Source organism: Oenanthe melanoleuca, chromosome 10 (assembly GCF_029582105.1).
Source record: "Oenanthe melanoleuca isolate GR-GAL-2019-014 chromosome 10, OMel1.0, whole genome shotgun sequence".
NCBI lineage: Eukaryota > Metazoa > Chordata > Aves > Passeriformes > Muscicapidae > Oenanthe > Oenanthe melanoleuca.
In genome coordinates, this window is record NC_079344.1 from 12,497,150 (window position 1) to 12,519,813 (window position 22,664).

The window sequence follows — 22,664 nt, forward strand, 5'->3', positions numbered from 1 at the left end:
AACTCCTGCTCTTAAGACTCATTCTGATAAGATGTGTAGCCATGAGGATGGTCTAAAGGAAAGGTCAAACAGCAGAGAAATCTTCTTTGTACTCATGGTGGTAAATACACAGAATTTAGTGAGAAGAAAACAAAACCATGGGGGAAAGGAGAAGTTCAAATGAGGTAGGTGGACCTACATGGGCATTCTTGCTTCCTTCCTTCCCACAGCTTCCTCTGTTCCTATAATCTCAGCACAGATGTTTCCTTTTTAATCCCTGGCTCCAGCTGGCAGAGCATCTCTGCTCTACCGTACTTAGTCGCAATTACTGCAGACATTAACTCTGCACATGCTTCGGAAATTGACTGCTTTTTCTTCCTTGGAAATGTTGCTCATCATCAGGTTTTTAACAGCCAGAAATAAAGGCCATTTGTGTAATGATGAATCTGATTCCCTTCAAGATTTGTAAGAGAGATAAAAGGCACAAGAAGCAGGATTAAAACAATTGCTGGCATGGTGGAAAATTTGGATATTGAATTTATAATACCTTGCTTTACTAGTACAGAGAGTCTTCATCATGTGATAGAAAAAGGAATGGGAAATATGTCAAGCAGATGCCATAGTCACCTGCATAATGCTACTTTTCCAAATTAATCACAAGTACTTTTTAATTTTGATTAGCAAAACAGAGACTTGGTATTCTGAGTGTGGGGTGTGTCTTCTTGTAGGTGAACTTTCATTTATTAATAGAACAGGGGTTGATCTAACTGCCAAAGCTGCAAAACCCTGAAGTCAGATCCAGTCTTTTCCTTGCACCCAGGCATGAGACTGTGTCACCTCAGGGTCACCCATTTGTGGTGTGATGCTGCTGAAGTGCCACCAGAACCTGATGTGACCCTGGCCAGATTATAGCAGGAAAAAAATCCCAAACTGTCCTGGGCTTGAAAGCAACACAAAATCCTCCAGCTACTGAATTCAGGCGTCCCAGTTTACTCTGATTGTCCTGATTTTGTATTTTTTTCTGTATTCAACAACTTTCCATTGGATGTAGAAGTGATCTGAGATGGATAGGGGAATACTGAAGAATCTGGAAACACCACACATCAGGTAAGGCAATTCATTTGCTTTGATGAAAACGCTTAAATAATCTAAGTAGACTATAAAAAAATACCTTTAAAATTATCAGGAATCCCTTCAGCTGATCTGCACTCCATCTTTTTCTGCATGATGCTCATGGACTCAGATTTTCTGTTCTTGATTCTTGAGGGCAAACTGATTTAGTGCATGAAAATCTATTAATGAAGTCACTGTGTTGCTCACTTTGTTCTCCCCTTTCCCCTTTAGCACTTGCTGGAAGCACTGGATGTATCCCCACTGCTTTCTCCCCCATTCCTGTGGAGGAGGAGGAGGATGGATAGCACATCCAGCCTTCAGGTGGCTGCTGATATGACATGTACAACTTCAGACATTTATGTGAGCACCCAGAATAACAGGATAAAGTTGGCAACAACCTGAGGTGATCTTGCCCATAAACCACCTAACCACTGCCCTGCAGGTAAGAAACTGGAAACCTGTGCCTATCTCTACCAGTTAGTGTTCTTAAGTGAGCATTGCAGATTAGATAGATGTGCTGTTACAAACACACAAACCTTTTAAAGGCCCTGGAGAGCTTTCAGCATGGATTCTTGCTACCTCTCAGTCATTAAGAAACACGGAATTGGTTTGACAATGACAGTTCTAGGGCTAAAATGAGAAAGTTCTGCCAAATTATTACAGCTCTGTATGCTCCTGTGGAAAACTTGCACAGATGAGTGTACAGTTTTCCCAGGAATGACCTGTAAAATCCAGATTATTATATAAAAAGAGAGGTTTGTTCACATTGCATTGCCTAATACTCTATGCTGCCTTAGTATCATTATGGCCCATTGAAAGGGCTCAATGAGTATTTTGGCTTTCTACTGCTGTTGAGTCCATTCACTGGTGGAGAACAAGAAAGGAGAATAAGAAGAAGAAAACAAAACTGAAAGTGCTTGAGGACAATTCAACTTTGAAATTGTTTTCATTAAATACAGGGAAAGTGCAAAATGAGCCCTCTTTGCAACTTGCTGGATAAAGGCTGTTATGAAAGCTTTCAGTATTTTTTTTTTGGCTTTGGCTCTTCTTGCACTCTTCTAGGCTAGATGAAGTGTGTATGAAGGCATCACTGACATCAGCAATTGGAAAGTAAAGAAAACAGTAAGTGCAGCTTGGCTATTGCAGAGAAACTGAAAAATCTACATAAGTAAAGCAGGAAGAAAAGAGAAAGTTAATTGTTTCTTTAGTTCTGTGACTTATCTTTCATCATATTTCATGTAGTATGCACAAGAATGACACAAATAGTTTGATATCCAAGAGAAAAAAATTAGAAAGGGTCGGGGCTTTTGCTTCGAGGGGGTGCTTTGTGGGAAGAACTTGTTTGAAAAATAACACACACATAACAAAACTGAAGAAAAAAACCCAAGCCAACAAAAAGCCCTGAAGAGTTGTAGAAGTCATTTAGAAGAAGAAAGCTGCAGTGAGGTTAGATGCAATAAGACTTCTAGACTGTAATATTTAAAATTTGAAACCAGTTCCAGGTGACTCACAAAATAGTTGTGAGAATGAACATCAGCAAAAAACTGCAGCAATAGTCATATTCCTTGGAGGATGAAGGCACTTCAAAGCAATCTCTCCTCACCCTCCCAGTTCTTCTGATTTAAGCCATAGCAATGACCACTAAAGTTATTTTTTCTCTGTTAATGAAGTTTTTCAAGGTTTTTTGCTTTAACTTTTATTACCAGACCTAGCTTAGTAGGTAGCTTAAAATGTTTAAAAGGAACCAATCTGCACTTACTTATTTCTTTATAAATACATTGTCCTTTATGCAGCGGTTTTGTTGAAGATAAAGTCAGCAAGGAAAAGGGACTCAGCTCCTGTGTGCAGGCAGCTAGATTCACAAAAGTGTTCTCCAGCCTCTTTGAACCAATTTCCAGGATCTCACAAGCCTGTTGAGTCTCTCACTGCCAGAGGATGTCAGCCAGTGCCATGCAGAGTTGGGAGCAGGAATTAAGCAAAGGCTCTTGACGTGCCCTCTCTCTAATAAGAGCTGGCTACTGTGGCAGAGTTGAACAAGAATTCAGTTGTGATGGAAGTGAATAGGATTTATTTTATTGCTGAGGTGCTGGGAAGTGGATGAACCTTGGAGTTCACTTTGGCTCCCAAGCTATGTCAACTAGCCCTCGATGGTCTCGCTGCCTTTCCCAATTTTTCCCAAGATGGGTTTGCCTCCCATGTGATGGCATTGATATCAATAAGTCATCCATCACCTTCTGAGCTACTCCAAGGAGGGCCATAGCTGCTGCTGTGGGCCTGATTTCTATGCTGTACATATTTGGGGGATGATTTGTTTTTTGTGTCCTCCACTATGGTCCCATAAAATGAATTTCCTTCAACAGTTTGGGCTCAAGTTTTGTTATTTTTATCTGACCTTGTGTAACACGCACCACAGTGCAGACTGTGGGGGTGACAGGGAGATAAAAGCACATTTCTAATCCAAACAGATACACAAATATAGACTCAGCCTACGTTTCTCTCTTCCCAGCTGCCTTATGAGGAAGAGGAGCTGGCTCAGAGAAGTGATCCTCCCTAAATCAGAAAGACTGCTGTAAGCAAGAGGGGAAATGGAGAATACAGGCTTTGTCTCCCCCCCTCTTTTGTTTTTGAGATATTTATGAGAAGGCAAGAAAGCTCTCTGTATCAACTCATAATTTCAAATGGTTCTCACATAATTGCAGTGGTGGTTCTAGGTGTTGGTTCAGTTTGGATCGAGAGATTGGTTTGGTTTTGTTGCCTGACTCAGTGAACTTGATGTTTAGATTCATATTTCTTGAACTGATAGTCTTGTTATGAATTTAAGCTGGCTTCTCACAAACACTCCTAAATAATTGATACGTTTTCCTAGGGAAACAGCCAACTTGTATGTCTCAAAGTATTTGCAAACCCCAAATTTATATTAAGATTTGAATTTGAATTGACATTTCCCCACACAATGTTTGTCCGTCTCCATTGTATTTATGGGCAGAGGTTATGTTTTTGGCAAGTTGACATTTAATATTTTTTCTGTAGTACACTCCAAAAGGAATGAAAATTGGCTCAGATTATGAATTCAAATGGAGTTTTTCCAAGTGCCTGTATTACAAGTTCCCCTTCACCATCTGAAAACTGAGCTATGCTCCTTTTAGTATCACTAAGCACTCATGATAACAAAGCTAGTAAACATTTTTCATGAAGTTAGACTCATCAATCCCATGTTATCACTAAGTGGAGTTTAGAAGCAAAGAAGAGGAGAGCCAAGAGACACTCTGCAATGTATTTGTCCCAAAGGAGTGTGAAAAAAAAAGTACCAATGTCTCTTCTCACCTTCTAAGAGAATGTTAAATTTTAGCACAAACCAAATGGGACAAAACTGGTGGCTCTATGCTAGCCAGCAAACTATTTCCAGAACCACTTAAAATCAGACTTCCCCCTGGGACAAGGGAATTCTGCTGCCCCACAGCACCTTAGTTAAAACAGTAGGGAGGAAAATAAAAAAAATAAAAAAAAAGAAAAGAAAAAGGGGGAAAATTAAAAGAAAAGGAAAAGCTTCAAGGTCAGCTAGTCCATCCCTTGCTGATCCAGGCATGCTACTGACAGTATTTTCACATCCATGAGTGCTTTGTCCAGGCTACTTTACCTCCATCACTGGGGCTTCCATCCACTCTCAGGAGAAATCATTCCATTTATTTGTTAGCAGTTGGCTGTATGGATTTTTTTTTTTTAAGTTTTATTTTTATTTCCATTGACAAACCAAGCAGTAAAGATTGGGTTGCCAGGTCCAAACTTCTCCACAGTACAGGTTGGATTTTTTTTTTCTTTTCAGAGAATGGGAAAAAGCTTTCAAAGTATAATTCCCCCACCCCCCCCTTGCTACTCATCATCACGAAACCCTGACTACAGAAGCATCTCATTCATCCCCTGAAGTGTAATCTCTTGAGAACTCAGAAATACTCCATAACCTGAAAACACTCTTTGTTTTGAAGGATAAGAAATAATGGACTGCTTCCACAGTAGGTAAAAGGCAGGGTTTTGTGTTGAATTAGTGTCAGCTTTTACTAGGACATGGGGTTTTATGTGTATTTCTGAGCTAGACATGTGTTATGATCCTGTGTGTGTTCCCTGCTGCTTCAGCTCTGTTACTAAGCAGAGTCTGTCTGTCTTGGGGTCCACTTGCCAGCATCAGAGAATTCTGAGCCTGATTCTGATTTTTTTTACTCCACTGTTCTAAATAAGATAGGATACTCTCAGCAGGATGATTGGCATGAGTGAAGCAGAGATGGGTTAGATAGACCTCATGCACTTTGCATTTCAGGAAGGAATCAAATTTTGCTTCCCAACTTTCACCTTTGGCCGTAGACAAGCAGTATTTTGCTTTTCAAAGGAAAACCATTGGAGGAAGGCTATATGGGGGACAAAATGCAGCTGGGCTGTGTTCTGCCTGTGAATTTGCAGGCTGCTGTGCTAGGCATCCAGCTCTTTGTACTAACAGGAGTGCTAATATGATGTATTAAATGTCACACCAGCATCGCTGGGTATGCATATCTCTCCTGTTGTACTGCCTGTTTATGCTTATTCAGCTCTTTGAATAATTTAACACATTTCATACTCCAAATTACCCACAACAGTTTGACGGGGCTGCTGGCAGTTTACTTGAAACACTCAGTGTTAGGTCAAAGTAGGGCCCAAGCATCTGCTAAATAGAAGGACATTTCATACTTAGCAAAGCATAATTAGACGTATTCCTGCACACTTTTCTTTAAAAAAACAGGTAAATCCACACTAATCCCAGTGACACCATAGGAATAAGGGGCTGTACTGAGCTCTGCTATGTACAGCCCAACCCCAGGAATGATTGAGATTGAAGGAAAATAATTTTGGAGACCAGTAGTTGTTGGGGACAGATGAAACTAAGCCAGATAGCACAGCTATGTCAGCATGTCACTCATGCAGCTTCAGAGCAGAGGCACTGATTTCTTTGATGCAGTTAGGCTGGAATTAGAGATTTGGGAAGCTCCATCCCCAGCAGTGCAATATTCTTCATGCATTTATGGGAAACTTGACTGAGAACAGCAATCCACTGGCTGGATAATGAACCTGGAGCACACGGAGCAAGAACACAGTGCCCTGCACTCCTCCTGGAACCAGAGGCACAAGATGTGCCCACTTTGGGTGTACACTGTGAATTCTCTCCCAGGCTTCACCTTTTTCTATCCTTAATCAGCCTACGGCTCTTGCACTGAGAACATTTTACCTGGATGGGTATAGAAGAGAGAAAGGACAAAAGAAAATGGGGCTGTGAATCCTGCTCAGGATTAAAGCAAGTGGTGACTCAGAAAGGGCTGTTGTGTGAATTAATTTAGGAAAGAGACAGAGCTGAGAGAGACAAAATACCTGGTGCTTTGTAGATGTTCCTTTCTGGGATTGGGGTGTGCTTGTACACTAGGGCTGTCATATCTTTTATTTTGAGGAAGATGCAGAATAAACATCACTTTCTGAGCAGTGCTCATTTGCCTTTTGGTGGGGTGAGGCTGTGTGATGCCCACACTGGAACATTTTCACTTGACACAGGTAGCCCATCAATAGTGCTGCTCAAAATAGTTTTGGCAGGAGGTTTGCAGTGCTGGATGCATGCAGCTCTGAGACATGAGGCAGCAGGCAGGGGCTGGGGGGAGGACTGATCTCCCCCAGGGCCACCCAGCTCTCCATCAGCACCTCTCCACACTCCTCTGCTCAGACAGAAACCAGAGAAGGGACAGGATAGCGAAAAAAGAGTGTTTTCAATTAAGACTTAAAAAATCTCATCCCTGAGAGTGCATCAGGTGGGAGGAATCTCTCCCCAGCCCCAAGGCTCACCCAGGGCCTCACAAAGTGATGATGCAGGGCACAGTCAGCGGAGATATTTGCCAAGTGACAGCAGGGCTCTGATTGAGTGAACCTCCCAGGTCCAAAGCCCCACACTGCTCGGGAGGATATGCTGAAAATCTTTCTCAGGGATTTGCACATCCTTACAACAACTAAGGGTCTGTAATGAAATGTTTGCTTATCATCCATTTAACCTGCTTCGAAGCAGGCTGAGCCTGCATGGTAACCTCAGGTCAAAACTATTTTGGATAGCTGAAACTCATGATAAACACATGCTTTTGAAGGTTAGAAAGCCATCAGTGGGAGACATCAGATTCGCTTCTTTATTATTAGAAGGGGAGAAAATCCAGGAGTGTTCAGAGCAGCAAGTTTTGTATAAAACATGAAAAGCAGATGGGGGGAGGTGGCAGAAGGAAGGAGGAATCTTTTTTGATACCAAACAACATTGCTTCTGCAGCAAATCCTTTTTCCTTGTAATTTAAGATTGTGCTTGAAATAAGGAGCCAGCTGCACCCGGGGGGAGCAGAGGGCAGCCTGTCCTTTTGGGTGCTTGATTGGCTCTTTCGTGTGTACCTGATAATTACTGGAGCTGGGAGGAATCCAGTTGTGCTGCTTGAACATGCACTGAGCAGCATCGTACCCACAGCAGCCCTGGTTGGTCTGAGATCTCCAAAAGTGGGAGAGGAGATTGTCACAGAGCAAAAATCTTTATAGATAAGCAAGTTATGGCCTTGCCTAAATTCCACTCCAGCTGGATCTGCTAATGGTCTGTGCCCACTGAGGTGCTCTCAGCTGTATTAAGCAAGCTAGATTAAGGTATTTCACTTAGAAAATACATCTTGCTTTGTCAGGCCCAGATAGAAATCCTGCTGCTCCCTCGGTGTCATGGGAGGAGTCCCAAAGCATTATCTTGAGTGCAGCCTCACAGACATTGCTTTGGACATCATCATCATCAAAATCCTGGACTGATGAGTGGGATGAGGGGAGATGGGGGACTCTCTTCACACATGCCTGCTCTGAGCCACAGCTGGCTGCCTGAGCACTGCCCAGGGAAACCAGAAACACTTCCTTTGCTTTTTGAGACAAATCTTCATCAATGTGTGCACACACACACACACAAGGCAAAGTTTCATCCCTTAGAATCACAATCCTTCGAAGCCACCTGTCTCTGAACAGTTTTCTGTATAATGAGCAGAGCTCTGTGCTGTAACTTTTCCTTTTGTCCCCAGTGCCAGCTGTATAATTCCCAACCCAACAAACATTGCACCCTTGCAGAACTTCTGCCTCAGTCCAACAGTGCTGTTGTACCAGGTTTTCTGCCATAGCAGCCGCCTACAGGAGTGATCAGCAAAGTGACAGCACAGGAGGATTCTTCCACTGGGAGGACTCTGTGTTTCCTCTCTTCCCAGGACCTCCACACGAAGTGGGCTCAGTTTCCAAGTGAAAAGATCCTGTTTTTTCTCTTTTCCCCTAATGGTCAGAGATGGCAAACTCCCTCTGGGGTCTGTGCATTCAGCTTTGTTCTTTCTCCCTCCCCTGCTGTCGCCAGTAATTAAAACTGAGCGAAAAAACTGAACATGCTATTTTTTGAATAGATATTTGAAATTTAAAGTGGAAAAAAAAAAGTTGTGAAACTTGTCAGATCAATGATTTGACACATATTATTTAGCTGGCTCTAAATATTCTGGAGTGAGAACTTAGTTAACAACTTGTTAACAAAGCATAATTCGGAATAAAACCCAGCTCTCTCTTTGCTAGCTGCATTTGCAATATGGAGCTGGTTCTAATAACTCTTTCTCTTAAATACCAATGTATTTCTCTTGCAGTTTCTAAGAGTTTTTGCCACTGTGGTGCACAGAAGTGGAATGGAAACAAAATACAGAGGCAATGTCCACCAAATCTTGGTGGTTGAGGAACTGCTGAACACCTTCATGTGAGTAACTTGTGTGAGTCACATGCAGGACATTGGTGCTGGGGAACTCAAGCCTGCCAGCACTTAAAAATTGGTTAATCATTTTAATTAAGCACTTGAGAATGAATGACATATGAAGAGCAATTTCTTTGAAGAGAAAGAAAAGTAGAGGTAATTTTTCTAGTGTCTGTGTTGTAGTTTTCTCTCTCTGGACACATTAATGTGTCTCTTTGGGCTTCTTTTAAAGCCTACTTTTTAATGATGGATAAACAGGCCTGTTTTCCCCCTGAAGTGCATCCCTTACACCCTCACACCTGTAAACAATGGATTTTTCCACATCAAATGAAAGGGCAAGCACATCCTGCTAACAATTTTGACTCTATATAGTGGTGTAGCATATAATCTCCATTACTTTTTCTGTGATTTGTAAGTGACTGTTGCTAGGTAATGCCTTTTCCACTAAGCATCAGTGAGCTAATGTGAGGGCTTTGAGAATGTTACATTATATAATTAAGCCTTTGGTGGTGCTGATTTCTACTTTACAAAAGTCTCAAAAATCTTTTCCATGTGAGCAAAAAAAGTTTTTACAGCATTACATATAGGGACACAAAAAGCACCCTTGAAGCCAGACTCATTTTTTGGTAATGTGACTGATTTCTGCTTTTTAAAAATTATTTATTACACACAGCTATCAGCCACCCATCACAATGGCATCTAGCTAGACTTTATGTTGTTCAGATGGAAAACATGATAAATACACAGAACACATGACCCACTGGAAATATCACTAGGTCCCAAATATCTCTCTGGACTCCATAATCCATTAAACAAATGTGGTCCCTTTGTTCTGACATCTGGACACTTAGTCTAACCGTGACCTTTGCTTCCCAGGGACAGGACTGGGATACAGAAGAGCTTCTTCAACAGGATGTGACTGGTTAGACTGAACATGAGAGCAGAGGTTTCCCCAGGATCTTCAGATGTGAGCCTCAAGGTACTGTGAATTTTATTTAAAGGATGAGATGAAGAAGGGGGTGGAAGACATGTAAGTGAGAAGATACAAAATACAAACAAACCACAGAATATAATGTTAAGAGTTTGTATTTTTTCAAGCTTTGTGCAAAACATCAAGATCAGCAACTTCCATTGGAGGGGGAACACTTGGCCATCACAATACACAGGACTGTGATGTACAAAGCAACCCTGATGCAAATTTACTTAGCATCAAGGATCCCTAGGAAAAAAAAAAAAAAATAGCAGCAAGAAAAAGACTTTTCAAAGCAGCTTTGATGGGCCCTGGCACCGCGTGTGAAAGTCTAGCTCAGTTCTAAGACTGCCAGGGTAAGTGAAAGAAGAGCCTTTGTAATTTTTGTCTTACAATTATGTCACTCAGTCCTGCAGCCTTCATTCTGCCCGTGCAATTTGTAAGAGACGAGGAGTCATTCAAAGCACCTCTGTTTACAGAGAGTCCCAGTAACAGAACACCAGGGCCGGGCAGGTCCATGAACAGATCCAGACGGGGCTGTGGCTGGCTGTGTGATGGGCGCCCTGGGTGAGGCTGTGGGGAACAGCAGCACGAGAAGAGGGCACTGGGCTTTTTGAGCTGGGAGGTCATGTCGGTTACCAGCCAGAACAGCATCCAGGGTTTTCCTGTTGCATTGTTATCCTGGTGCTGGTGATGAAGTTTTAATTGGGAAGGGTGAGGATGATTCTGCTCTCCTCCCACACGGCTCTGCAGATGCTGCTGCTACAGGCAGCTTGGGGCAGGGTTTCAGGAGCTGCTCGCTTCCCACCAGGCACGAGCCAGCAGAAGGGAGAGATGAATGGGGTGAGGATTGCTGCATTTCTGGGGAGTGTCTCCTGCAGATAATGCTGATCTGATGAGCAAAGCCAAAATGATATGTCTGAAGATACAAATGCCTTGTGCAGAATGGGTGAAGCATAGACAGCAGGACACGTCCCCCTCCACACTGATAATGCAGCTTAACCCAATTCAATCTATTCCTGTGGCTTGGAAAGTTTTAGAATTCTCTGCTGGAGCCATCTACTATCAAGTTAGTGATAAAATGCATTGCATTTTCATACTGTAATTAAAAAAAAAAAAAAAAAAAGACACAAAAGCAGCCTATTTGAAAACAAAGAAAAACCTCCGTGATCTATTGCCTGAAAGCCACTCAATAACAATTAGCTAATATCAGTTATCTCCTTGCTGTACAGGCTTCCTGATACTGCAAAGCATAGTTCGGGTACTGGAATGCTAACAATTATTTATTAGGTGCCTCAAACCATCCAGGATCCTGGTCATAGGATTCCTTGTGTTTGAGGGCTGCAAAAACAAAGGAGAGAAGAGTCCCCGACTAACACGCTCACAAAGTAACTACAAGGCAATTGGCAACAGATGAATTCGCACAGAAGCAGAGCAGTATGCTGGGAATGATTATAGCAGAACTGTCAGCATGAAAGGCAGGGCTCATGAAATACCTTTAATCACTGGTGATTATTCTTTTTCTGGGCAGTCAGCTCTTCTCCCCTCCCCTGCAATATCTTGCAGCGTGTAGCAGGATGCATCCCAAGGTGCTGTGCTCCTGCAGGACACCACCCTCCGTTCTTGTCTCCACCAGGTGAGAGGCAGAGATTTTCAAACGTGTTAAGAGTCAGATGGAAGCAAGGGATAGATCCCCAGGCTCCTGGCCCTGGGTTTCTCACCCCGAAGCAGAAGACAACGCTGTCATTCAGAACAGCAAGTTCCCATTCACAGTTATTTGTCATGTTAATTACTACAGACAAATTTCTCCTTCATCTCAATCGTGCAGGTCAAAGCGGGAAAGTTTAGCACTTCAGAACATCAAACTTTGCTTTCATCTGAGTGTGGGACATCGTTCTGAAATTCCTTTTGATCACGTAGGGAAAAAAGGAAAGGAAGACAATTTGAAAGTTTGCTCTTGATGGGAGTTGTAATTTCTTTGTTAAAATGAAGGGAAAAGGAGTCTCTAGCCATTAGCCATTGGCTGGGTGTGTTCATAAACTCTCATCCTCACCAGAGCAGGTAACTATGAGTAAGAGCCATGAACAAATATTGACAAATATTGTCTCTTCCTTCCACATCCATGCAGGATCCTCATCACATCATTCCCACTTCATTAATTTCACTCCAAGCTGTTAGCTCTATTAGATCCCTGCGTGCTGCGCTGTAGGAAATACCCCTGGCTCAAACCCCACCACTTTTCCCAGAGAGTGGCTGCACACCATGCCTGTAATTTGCAGCACAGTGTACCTACGCGCTCCCACATTAGCTGTAATCTCTGTCGTGCTCACGCCAACATTCCAGCAGTATTTGGCATTTCACGAACGCAGTATTTATCACTGAAGTTCATACAAAGTTGCAAACCCTAACGAGGCTTATCAGCTTTTACAAACCATCTCTGTCCACTGACATGCTGGGTATAATTCCACTCACTGTGCAGTCACTGGATGTGGAGAGGGAACGGGGAGGGGGGGGAGCTTCAAAGCAGCGTTTCGCATCGCTTTAAATGAATCATGAAATCGAGTGTCTGAGCAGCCCCTAAGTTCCTGCAGGTGAGATGTAGCCTGCGAGCTGGGCACTTAGAGCAGCCTTTCAGTCAAATAAAATCTTCTCATCGTTACTGATGTGGCAATTATGCCCTGGAAAGGAGCGGCTGCAGGAGGGGAGGGGACCCAGAGCTCGGTCCCAGCAGTCACAGAAGGGTGGCTGGGGGCAGATCAGGTCAGCCAGCCTCAGTTTGCCATTTGTCAAGACAGAAATCATCACAGCCACTGGATTTATTTCAGAGACATATCAGAAAGCATAATTAAATATGCGAGTTATGAACATTTCCCCTCTGAAATTTCAAAAGATTCTGGTATTTTTATGAACAATATTAGTAACCTGCTTTGCTGCCAGCTCAGCCCTGTATCTAGGACTAGAGCAGGCACTAAAAGCTTGACAAGAGACTGGCAGTATCTGTATTTCTGTGTATCTACATGCCCCTGGGTATGTAGCACCCCACCACTACCCCTTTCCTGCTCATCAGGCACAAGTGTGACACACTGATGTGGGTGGAATTTGATTGAGAAATGAGCTACTGTTTGTATTGTCATCACAGAGCTCTCTAAAAGCATGAAGAGGGGCTGAAAGAATCAGAATGTTTGAAATGAATTTCATGAATTTTCCTTTTCTGCTGTGTTTTTTGGTTCTTTGGTCTGCATTCACATCACTTGTGTAAGGTGGTGGTGGGATATTCCTTTATAACAAGACATCACAAATACTTATTCTCTCTTCCATTTAATTCCATGATGTCAAGAGTCAGGCTGATTATTTTAATGTCTTCAGGTAATTCCTTGAGTATTTGTCGTTTTGTAGTTCCATTGACTTCAATTGAGATGTTACAATACTTGCATGACTGTATGTCCCCTAATACTTTGAATTTATAAGAATAAGACCAGCTGAAGTTTGTTTGTAGAGCACAGCAATGTATCCCCTGCCAGGGAAACATTTGCAATGGCTGGAGAGCAGGGTGAGAGATCTTAGAGAGGTATAGAAGGAAAAATGATCCACTAATTGCATTTTAGAAGTCCAGTGCTTCTGTAGTTCTGTTTGCTGTAAATGATTCCCTTGCTAACAAGTGCTCCAGAGACATCAGGGTGTCCATTTAAGCCAATGTTTGCACCCATAGACCATGGTAAATATTTCCATTCTGGTTTTTTTTAACCCTCAGGGCCCTTCTTGCTGAGTCTTTTTACAGTGAGTGAATTCCAAGTGCTTCTGACTTGGATCACAGAAGCAAGTTCCCCGCCTGCCTCCGTGAGTGACTCATGCTCTAACCTCGGTCAGGTCACTGAGATGGTGGTGTTGTTCTCTATTTCTTAGTCTTTGAAATGCATATTTTGTTCTCCTCACAATTCTGACATTGTAACATCTTTCTGGCTCTAGCAACAGTCTGTATCATTTGGATATACATTATCTTGCACAAAAATACCCACCCACATCTCATACCCTGAAAAATCACAGTAGCCAAAACTCCAAATTTAGATTGAAAAATGTAAAGTGCAGACAAGAGGACATTTTTCCAAATGTGAGTTGATAGCCTTTTTCTCTCTAAATAGTTCAGGCTATCATAAATTTTTTGTATTTAAATTTGCAACTCAGGCTCCTCCTGGGAGCTCCTGGACATGCTGGACCACCCAGGCAGAGTTGTATTCCAGTGGTGTTTTTGCTTTGCCAGGGGTGAGGATGGTTTCACTGCAGATATCCAATAGCTGGATACTGATGCCCATCCCCTACATCCTCCCTGCCTCTCCCCACAGCTGGTTTTCACATGGTGCTGTCTCCTTGCTGCCTCACCTCCAGTAACTGAGGAATAAGTGGAAGCAAAACCAGACAAAACAATTTTCCTACTGTATTTTAACCTGGCTGTGCAAACATTTGTAGCAGCTAAAAGCAGCAGTCACAAGAAGATTCCTTCTCTGAACCTGTAATCCTGGGCTGGAAAATGCCCTATTCAGATGCAGTCATCAGTGGATCTTTCTGCCATCCTGTTAATCCCCTCTCCCCACCTCACACCTGCCAAAGCAGGTTTACATAGAAAGTATTGAATCCCATCTTCTTTTTTTCTTTTTTTTTTTTTTTTTCCTCTTAAACGTTTCTGAGAGACCTGTGAGGACAGGAGCAGTTAAGGAAAAATCCAAATCCAGTTTTGCTGCATTTTGGGAGGAAATGAACTTGTGTGTTTTGAAGCATTCCCACAAGGCTCGGATTTTAGAGCATGATGAATCACTTGCTGAAGATTCCTGTTTCTTCTCCTCTGCCTGCACAGGGTGCCCAGGCAGGGGCTGTGGGCTCTGGGAGGATCCAGCCGTGCTCCTGGCAGGCAGGGCTGGTTTGCAGGGGAGTAGGATGGCTGTGCCCTCTGTTCTCACCTGCCTTTGGCAGGTCACTGTGCCAGCAGCTGTGCTTGGGCAGCCCCAGGGCTCTGTGGTGCTGTTCTTGTCCTCCCCAAGCCATCTCTCCCAAGGGCTCTCCTGGTGTGCCCAGGAGCAGTTTGCACTGCCAAGGTTGTCCATGTTTGGCCATGACTTCAAACACCCTCAGTCTGCCTGTGGAAGGCCACGTGGACACAAAATGTTATCCCCTTTTATAAAGGTTAAATGTAGCTGATTCATGGCAAATGTCATTGTCATTTACCAAAGCACCTGCATCCTGAGCTACCACCTCCCTGATCCTCACCACATCCTCTGCCACCAGGACAGTGCTGGCATTAAAGGGCACTTGACATTTTCTGGGACTCATGGCTCATTATGAGGAACAGAATATGGAGCTGAAGGTCCTTTGCTGAGGAATCCCTGGCTCTGGGTCCATAAATGAATCACCCTTTACCCAGCTTGCTCACATCTGTGCTGTCTCAAGCAGGGGCAGAGGGAAGCTGGGCACAGACCTTCCCTGGCACAGAGGAATAGTCTGGAAGGCAGAGAATGACACATATCATGCCTTTACTTTGTACAGCAATCTCGCTATTTTGTATGTACTTATTGCTCTGAGTTTGTCTCCCTTTCCCACCTGTACTTACACTGTCTTTTTTCTGAGGCTTGTTATTATTTCTATTGAGCAATCTTCAGCCGAACTGGGAGAGCTCGCAGTGACTCACTTACTTGAACATTATTGCCTAGTTCTTTACACAAGACAGATTGGATATGAATGAGATCTCTTGTCCTCATGAGCATTATATTTATTTCACAAGACATTTTCTTCAGAACTCTCCCTGCAATAAATTATGTGGTATATTTATTTTTTTCTTCTACCGTGCTATAGTTCTGTCCCTTTTTTTGTTGTTTCTCATTTTTCAGGCACTTCTATGATCTGCTGTTGTTGTTTTCTGTTTTTTTTTCTTCTCACAATCTCTTAGCTGTATCCTTGGAATTTTTTCCCTTGTGCATTTTTTAGCACAGTGCATGTATTCAATGTACTCAAAATGAGAGCTTGAGATAAGTATTTAAAGTAAGAAAATGATTTCCCTCTCTTATCTTTCAGATGTTGTGTAATGATTGGGGGAAAAAAAAGAAAGAAAAAAATAAAAGCAGGTGAAATGTTTTAAATTAAGTATATAACTGTAAGGAATGCAATCATACATATAATTTTCTGATTTCATAATGTCAACTAAGTGAAAAATTTTGTGGGTGCTTTACTTCTAAAGAAACACTTAGCTGGATTTTAGCAGCTGCTTTTGGGAAGACCCTAAGAAAGCTGAAAGCCCTGTGTAATCAAAGTAAAAGTGGCTATATTTAGGGTGGATGAAATGGGCCTTAAATGTCCATGGTGTTTACAGAAGTCCCATCTTTGGTCTCTGTGTCATTGTCAATGCACATCACTGTGGTCCCTCACTGCCCAGCTTTCCTGCCTGATCTGTCAACCTCTCTCAACCTTTTTATTCCCCCACTGTTTGGTGGAGGTGTGTTAGAAATCTGGACTTATCCCAGTTGTGGTCTTTCTGAGGGTCTGTGCTGGAGGAAAAGATGGTTTGAACTAAAACTGAGATGCAAATAACCCAATGGGTGGTTTTGAAACCAGGCACAAGCTGGAATTTCAATATTGCTGAACAATGTTCAGCCACTAAGGATGAGTATTTCACTTCAAGACTAATGTCTTATGTCTAAAACTAGAATTAAACTTCTTTACCTGGAGTGCAGTTCCACACTAGGGCATGTCATTCAGGGCAGTGGTGGGATTTCTCTCCTTGGTGACTTTCAGGGATCACCTACACAAAAAGCATCCCCAGTCTGATCTGGTGTTGATGTTAATGAAGCTCCAAGAAGCCGGAGGCTGGCCTAGAAACCTCCAGAGGTCCTTTTCAAATGTTTTTTCTATGATCTTACAGTTCTGATAAGTGTGTTACAGTAAAATAACCAGATGGACTTTTTTTGGAAGTATAGAACAGATACCCTGAGGGCAGAAAACAGTATGTGGAGAAGACGCCATGGGTGGGGGTGGGGAGAAAGACACTTATTTCCATTTATGAGTTATAGAATCAGGACTCCTACAAGGAGTTGAGAAATTTGTCTTGATCTGGAGATGAGAAAAACAAACACTTCTTATCTTTTTGCAGGAAGGCTGCCTGGCTTGTGATCCTCACCCTGTCTCGAGAAGGGTAGGCAGTGTTTCAAATGTTGGGGTCAGGCTGGTTCTGCTCTGTCTCATCAGTCTGGTGTGCATATCTTTCCAGATGGGATTAAATGTCTCTTTTCTCCTGTGGTTATATTAAAGGGCAGGGAGGGGGCAAGGAGCCTTTTACTTCTGGGAATGTTCTGCCTGGGGTATCTGCTGCTGGGGTAGAGGGAGGAAACAGCAAATCTCACTGCTGTCCCCAAGGCTAAGCAGGACAGTTCTGTGCTGAGACCTGAGCCTTGCTTCCCCTGTGCACAGGGCCAAATCTGCAGGAGAGGGGTGCAGGAATAGTGTTGGGAAGGGTGAGACTGACTGTGTGCCCAGCATCCCTGCCAAGGGCATGGTTTTGCACGGCTGCTGAGCTAAGGGCACCCCACCCTGAGATGTGCTGTGCAAAAGCTTAATTTCACCCCTGGGACAAGTCAGTGTCTTTTTCTCCCTTTTCTGTACACATTCCTCTTACTTGATCAGCCAAAACCTTCTGCTGTCACTAAAACTGATGGGGTTTTTTGTGTGAAATGAGGTTTTTGTACTCATCAAGGCCAGGTCTGGCTGCTCTGCCAGTAGATGTCCCTGCACGCCTGGCTGTGGTGGATGTGCTGTGTCTTTCCTGGGAAAACTGACTTCCAACACACTGAACTTCACATCATTCCCGCTGGATATTTTTCATATGGATTAAATTTTCTCTTCCCTCTCATTTGGGCTTCTGGTGTAAAGTTTAATCTCCACAAATATAAAAGCTGAACTTAAAAGGGAAGATCATTATTTTATTGCAAAGCTGCCTTTTCACGATCTTTAAATATGTTTGTGTTTATTTATAAAACAGAGTAGTGACACCAGACAAAGTCCCTGAACCTCTTTACCCTGCTCTGTCCTTCACTCCCGTTCTGCATCATGCATTCAAATAACTTCCACATTTTTTTCCTTTCTTGGACTGCAGTGTTTTCTTCAAGCAGATATTGCTTTGGTGCACTGAATTGAACAAAACAAGACAAAATGAAAGCAAATAGTGCTGAGCACCAGGTACTCAGTGCTTGGTAGGAGTCACTTGGCAATTTTACAGATGCTGAGAGTCTCAACCTTCAGCCTGTAAGGTGTTTCCTGTAATATGAGAATTTATCAGCTGGCTTTCAGAGCCACATGGGTGAGTTCTAACTGTTTTCTGCAGTACTCTGTGCTCTGTATTATAATCCTGCAATTACATATTTGCATGCCTACTAAATTAGCACTAGAAAGTTATCTTCAAAAGTGCAAAGCCTTTCACTGCTACTCTTCCTGGGAATACAGGGATGATAATTGTTACGGAGGAAAATTACCTTTCCACGGTATTGATTTTGTGCCCTGCTGCCTGTCATCGTTCCTGGGGAGGTTTTTCCAGGCTCAGGACAGGGAGCAGCTGTGCTGGGAGCCTGGGGAGGGACAGGGCAGCGCTGGCAGCTGCGGCATCGCCGCCACCCCCGCGACTCGTGGGGGGCACCAGCGACCCACCCCAGCAGCCTTTCATTCCAGCTTTGAAGCAGGGGTAGCAAGAGGCTTCAAAAAGCTGGGAGCCACAGCCTTGGAGTGGGGGAATGGCTCAATAAATTGGTGTAATATAAGTATTTATTGATTTAAGAGCAGCCTTTTCTTTTGCCTTGCTTTTGTCTTCTAAGGGAACTTTCTTTTAAATTTATGTCCCACATTGTCACATCAGGAGCAAAATACATGAGAAATGTTTTGTTATTTCAAATTTATCACGTATTACGTCAGCTGGCATTGTGGACTCACAATATGTAATGCTTCATAAATTATGAAAAATAAATGTTTTATGGGCTTACTACGCACTGTGTTTGAAAACCGTTGAGCTGGGGAGACTCGGTGACCCCTGTACAAATTAATGTGCACATGATTTTCATTATTGCAGCTCAGATAGGAAGTTTGAACATCTTTATATATTTATTTAAAGCAAAATGAGGACAGAAGTTGCTTGAATACAGTTAGACTTTCTGGCAAGAAGCAGGTATCATTTAACCCAGCTCATAACCTATTGCTTCCCTCACAGTCATTGTTATTCCAGGCCAAAGCTTAAACTCAGAATCAGAGCTGTGAGGACTTAGCATGAGCTTCCAGAGGTCAAATCCTGCAGCCTTTAGCCAGGCAAACGAAACCTCCGAGTTGGTAGGATTTTGTCTGCGCGAGGACTGCGGCGTTTGCAGAGCACGAGTCAAGCACAAGTCAGGCTCCTGCAGAAGGGGAGGCAGTGAAGGATATTTCTACCCAGCTTTCCAGCTCTGCTTTCCCTGAGCGTGATGGAGAGTGACAATCAAACAAGAGCCGCCCATCCCAGCTGTCAAGGGCCTTGCCAGGAGGGAAAACCTCGATCGCAGGGTGCCGAGGATCGCAGGGTGCCGAGGATCTCAGCCCTATCAAACGCAGCATCCTTCAGCGTGGAGCTGCAGGAGTCCCGAAATGTCCTTGCCTGCCTGCACGGGGAACTGTGTCGTCCCATTTTCTGAGGAACTCATTTTTCAAGAGTTCACTCCAGCATGTGTTGCATGGGAGGCGCGTCTTTGGGGGGAAAGGGCGCGGTGGTGGGAGCTACAGGGAGTGGTGAAGCACTCACAGCTATTTTTTTTTCCCTCCTTGCACCCAAATATTTCTGTTCCTTGCAAAGGTGGGGGGGGTCAGGTGTTGAAGCTCTCCCCGGATGGTTTTTATATGGCACAGATCCACCACTGTGTTTCTAATAAAGCCATCACGAGCACAACCGGGAGCTCCCTGCATGATCTTCAGCAATATAAGTCACTGCTTCAGAGGACTCTCTTAACTTGGGGCTGGATGCACTCAAAAATCTTCCAAGTTATTCTCTCCTAATTCAAGTCAGCTGAGGCATCAAAATGTCAGGCAGATGGACAAGATCCCTGGCTGCAGCCAGCCTGTTTTCTGCTGTTACTCTTGCTGCAGTCAAAACTTAGAGACTTTTATTGTAGTTTTTTTTATTTAATAAGTGATATTTTGTGAGTTTAACATTTATATAAGCATACTAAAGGAGATTCCTGTGTGCTTTCTAGTGCAAAAGACTGTGCTCTAAGAATCCTAAACTGGCTCAAACAGTGTTCTTATCTTAAAAGTAATTTTCCTTCACTCCTTCCCTTTTCCTTCTCTTCATATGGCTATTGAGAATTATTGGATTTATAGACAGTGCTTAAGAAGAATCACTACCGTGTTTGCTTGGTCAAGAAAATTCAAGGATTTTCTTGTCAATTGTATTTTCTCAGACTTGTTAACTTCAATTGTGCTTCGTGTTATGGAGATACAAGAGAACAGATAAATAAGCAAAGTAAGACCCGAGTTCATACTTTCTTTTTTATTTTTGCTGTGGATTAAATAGTTGGGAAGAGCTCCTGCCTCTGCCTCTCTCCTCCAGTGGATGGCAGTTGAGTACCATGGAAGAGAGCAGAGCTGGCTTGCACCTCGTTGTAACTCTCTCAAGGAGGCAACCGCTGATTGGAATTAGCTGTTCTTTGCCCGTGTGAAATATCACTCAGAAATACCTGAAGAATAAGAGAGGGAAGAAATGGAAAGCGTTTTCAATTTAAACTGCTTTGTTACTAGAGCAGGAGCAGATCTAAAAGTTTCTTCAGCAGCTGAGGGGGAAAAAAAAAGAGTCTTATATCCATATGCACAAGTTTCAAGTGTTTCCTTTTTATATGTTAATCTGAATTTTCAGTATATGGATGCTAATGGAAAAAAGTTCTTGATTTTCATTTTTCTTCCTGACCTCCACAGTCTTTAGGTTTTAATACTATACTCATGATTTCAGCATGAAGAATAATTTTTGATGGCAAATTTTCCTTTATTGAAGTCTCAGCAGCACCAGAAAGAATAGGACAACTCCCAGGGAGTGGGATTGTGATGTGGCTTTAGTCATCATTGAAACTGCAACTAGTTTTGAAATGTTCCCCTAGAAGTTTGTTTTAAACTTTCCAATCAGAAACAGAAACCTAACCACGTTCCTCTTAAAAACAGGTCTCCTCCAACTCCTCCAGTTTATAGCACATACCCTTGGGCTATTACAGTCTAGAAAAATCTGAAATAAAACCACACTGTTTTCTGGGTCTGATCATGCATCACTCGCTCTAAAAGAAGTTTAAGGCCTCCTGAGAAATAGAAGGTTTAGGCCTTCCTGACACATGTTGCTTCTTTTTAAAGAAAACAGTCTAGTGCATCTTTATGGCAAATACATAATTTTAGTTTTTTTCTCTTTATAAGGAATCACAGATGGATTGAAACAGAAAGCTTTAAAAAAATATTTGCTCTTCCAGTTCATATAAATAATATTGTGGTCAGTATCCTAGTTATTTTTGACAGAAGTTATTTACTTTTAAAATTTTATTTGCTTCTACATCTAGTCTCATGCTGTTGTAGTATAAGATCAGACACAAATAACGGTTTACACCAAAAATTAAGTTTCTGTAAGTAACTATTTAAAAATGTTTCCTTTTATGTTTACTGCTGAAGGATCTCAAGCACTCCTGCCAGAAAGGAAAGTATTTATTATCTCTCTTTTACAGATGAGGAAACTGAGACACTGTGAAATTAAAAGCTTTGGGAAATTAGTGCACAGTAAATTACGGTGCGAATTTACTGTGTACCAACCACCCTGCACAAACTCATCATGTGGACTGGCAAAGAAAAAGGATTAAATTCCCTTAAATTATCTCACATTTGCCATGGACAGACAGTTACCATGGATCAGCTGAAATGCAGCAACTTCTCAACCCACAGCAAGTCACTCGTGCAGTGAATCCCCCCATCAGAGAGGAGCTGTTCACAGGGGCTCTGCTACTACTCTGCTCCAACTTTAGGCAAGAGTTTATTTATCACAGATTTCCCCACCTGGTTTACCTAAAAATCACAGAAGGAAATCTGTGGCAGGACTCAAAGTCAGACTTGAGTATCCTTGCAGCCTTGAGTTAAAAACAAAATACTGGGGGGAGATAAACTTTGTCTTTTTGAAAGTCAGAGCATCTGCAGGACATTTTCAGGCAGTGTACGGGTTAAACTGGTAATTTAGAGCTGAAATCAGTAGATGAGTCCTGGAATTTGAGAATCACTCTCATATCTCAGGGATTTGGGGAAATAAAGTTGCTTCCAGCATCGTGGCAGCACCTTATAGCCCAGCCCAGCATGGAATTTGCCTGTCCTGGGGATTCCACCAGACACCTCTTCCCACCCCATGCTTGGGTTGTGGCTGTGGCTGTGTGTTCAGGGCACCCTGTGAGATCCCTTCCACCTCACAGTGCCACTTCTGGGCACCAGAGGCACTGGGCATGGCCACTGCAGCCCTGGTCAGTGCTCACTGGTCCCACAGTGACCCCCGGGAGGATCCAGGGGTGACCTCCTCGTCCTGCAGCAGGCTGAACAGTCCAGGCTGATGTTGAAATGGCTTTGGCAGGAGCTCTCTCCATTGTGTCTGGTCCAAGCTGGAGAGATGAGCACGTAGGGAGCTGGGACAAAGGTTGGCTGGTGGGAAGAGAATTACTGACAAGTTCATTCCACTAATAAACAAAGGCATAAATGATGATGCTATAAAGAAAAAGCAGGATTCTCTGGAGAAAACTGTAGAGAGACCTAGTAAGG

General features: G+C 42.9%; 1 long non-coding RNA gene across 2 annotated transcripts; it reads left to right on the top strand.

The window, feature by feature from the left end:
* Positions 1–766: 766 nt before the first annotated feature.
* On the top strand, positions 767–21,885 carry LOC130257398 (uncharacterized). 2 transcript variants are annotated; one of them, XR_008841321.1, is made up of 6 exons: positions 767–1,086; positions 1,324–1,534; positions 8,781–8,887; positions 9,758–9,860; positions 9,980–10,207; positions 21,596–21,885. It is a non-coding gene; the product is annotated as an uncharacterized LOC130257398 (long non-coding RNA). The 2 variants fall into 2 exon arrangements; XR_008841320.1 differs by lacking the exon at positions 9,980–10,207.
* Positions 21,886–22,664: the final 779 nt, after the last annotated feature.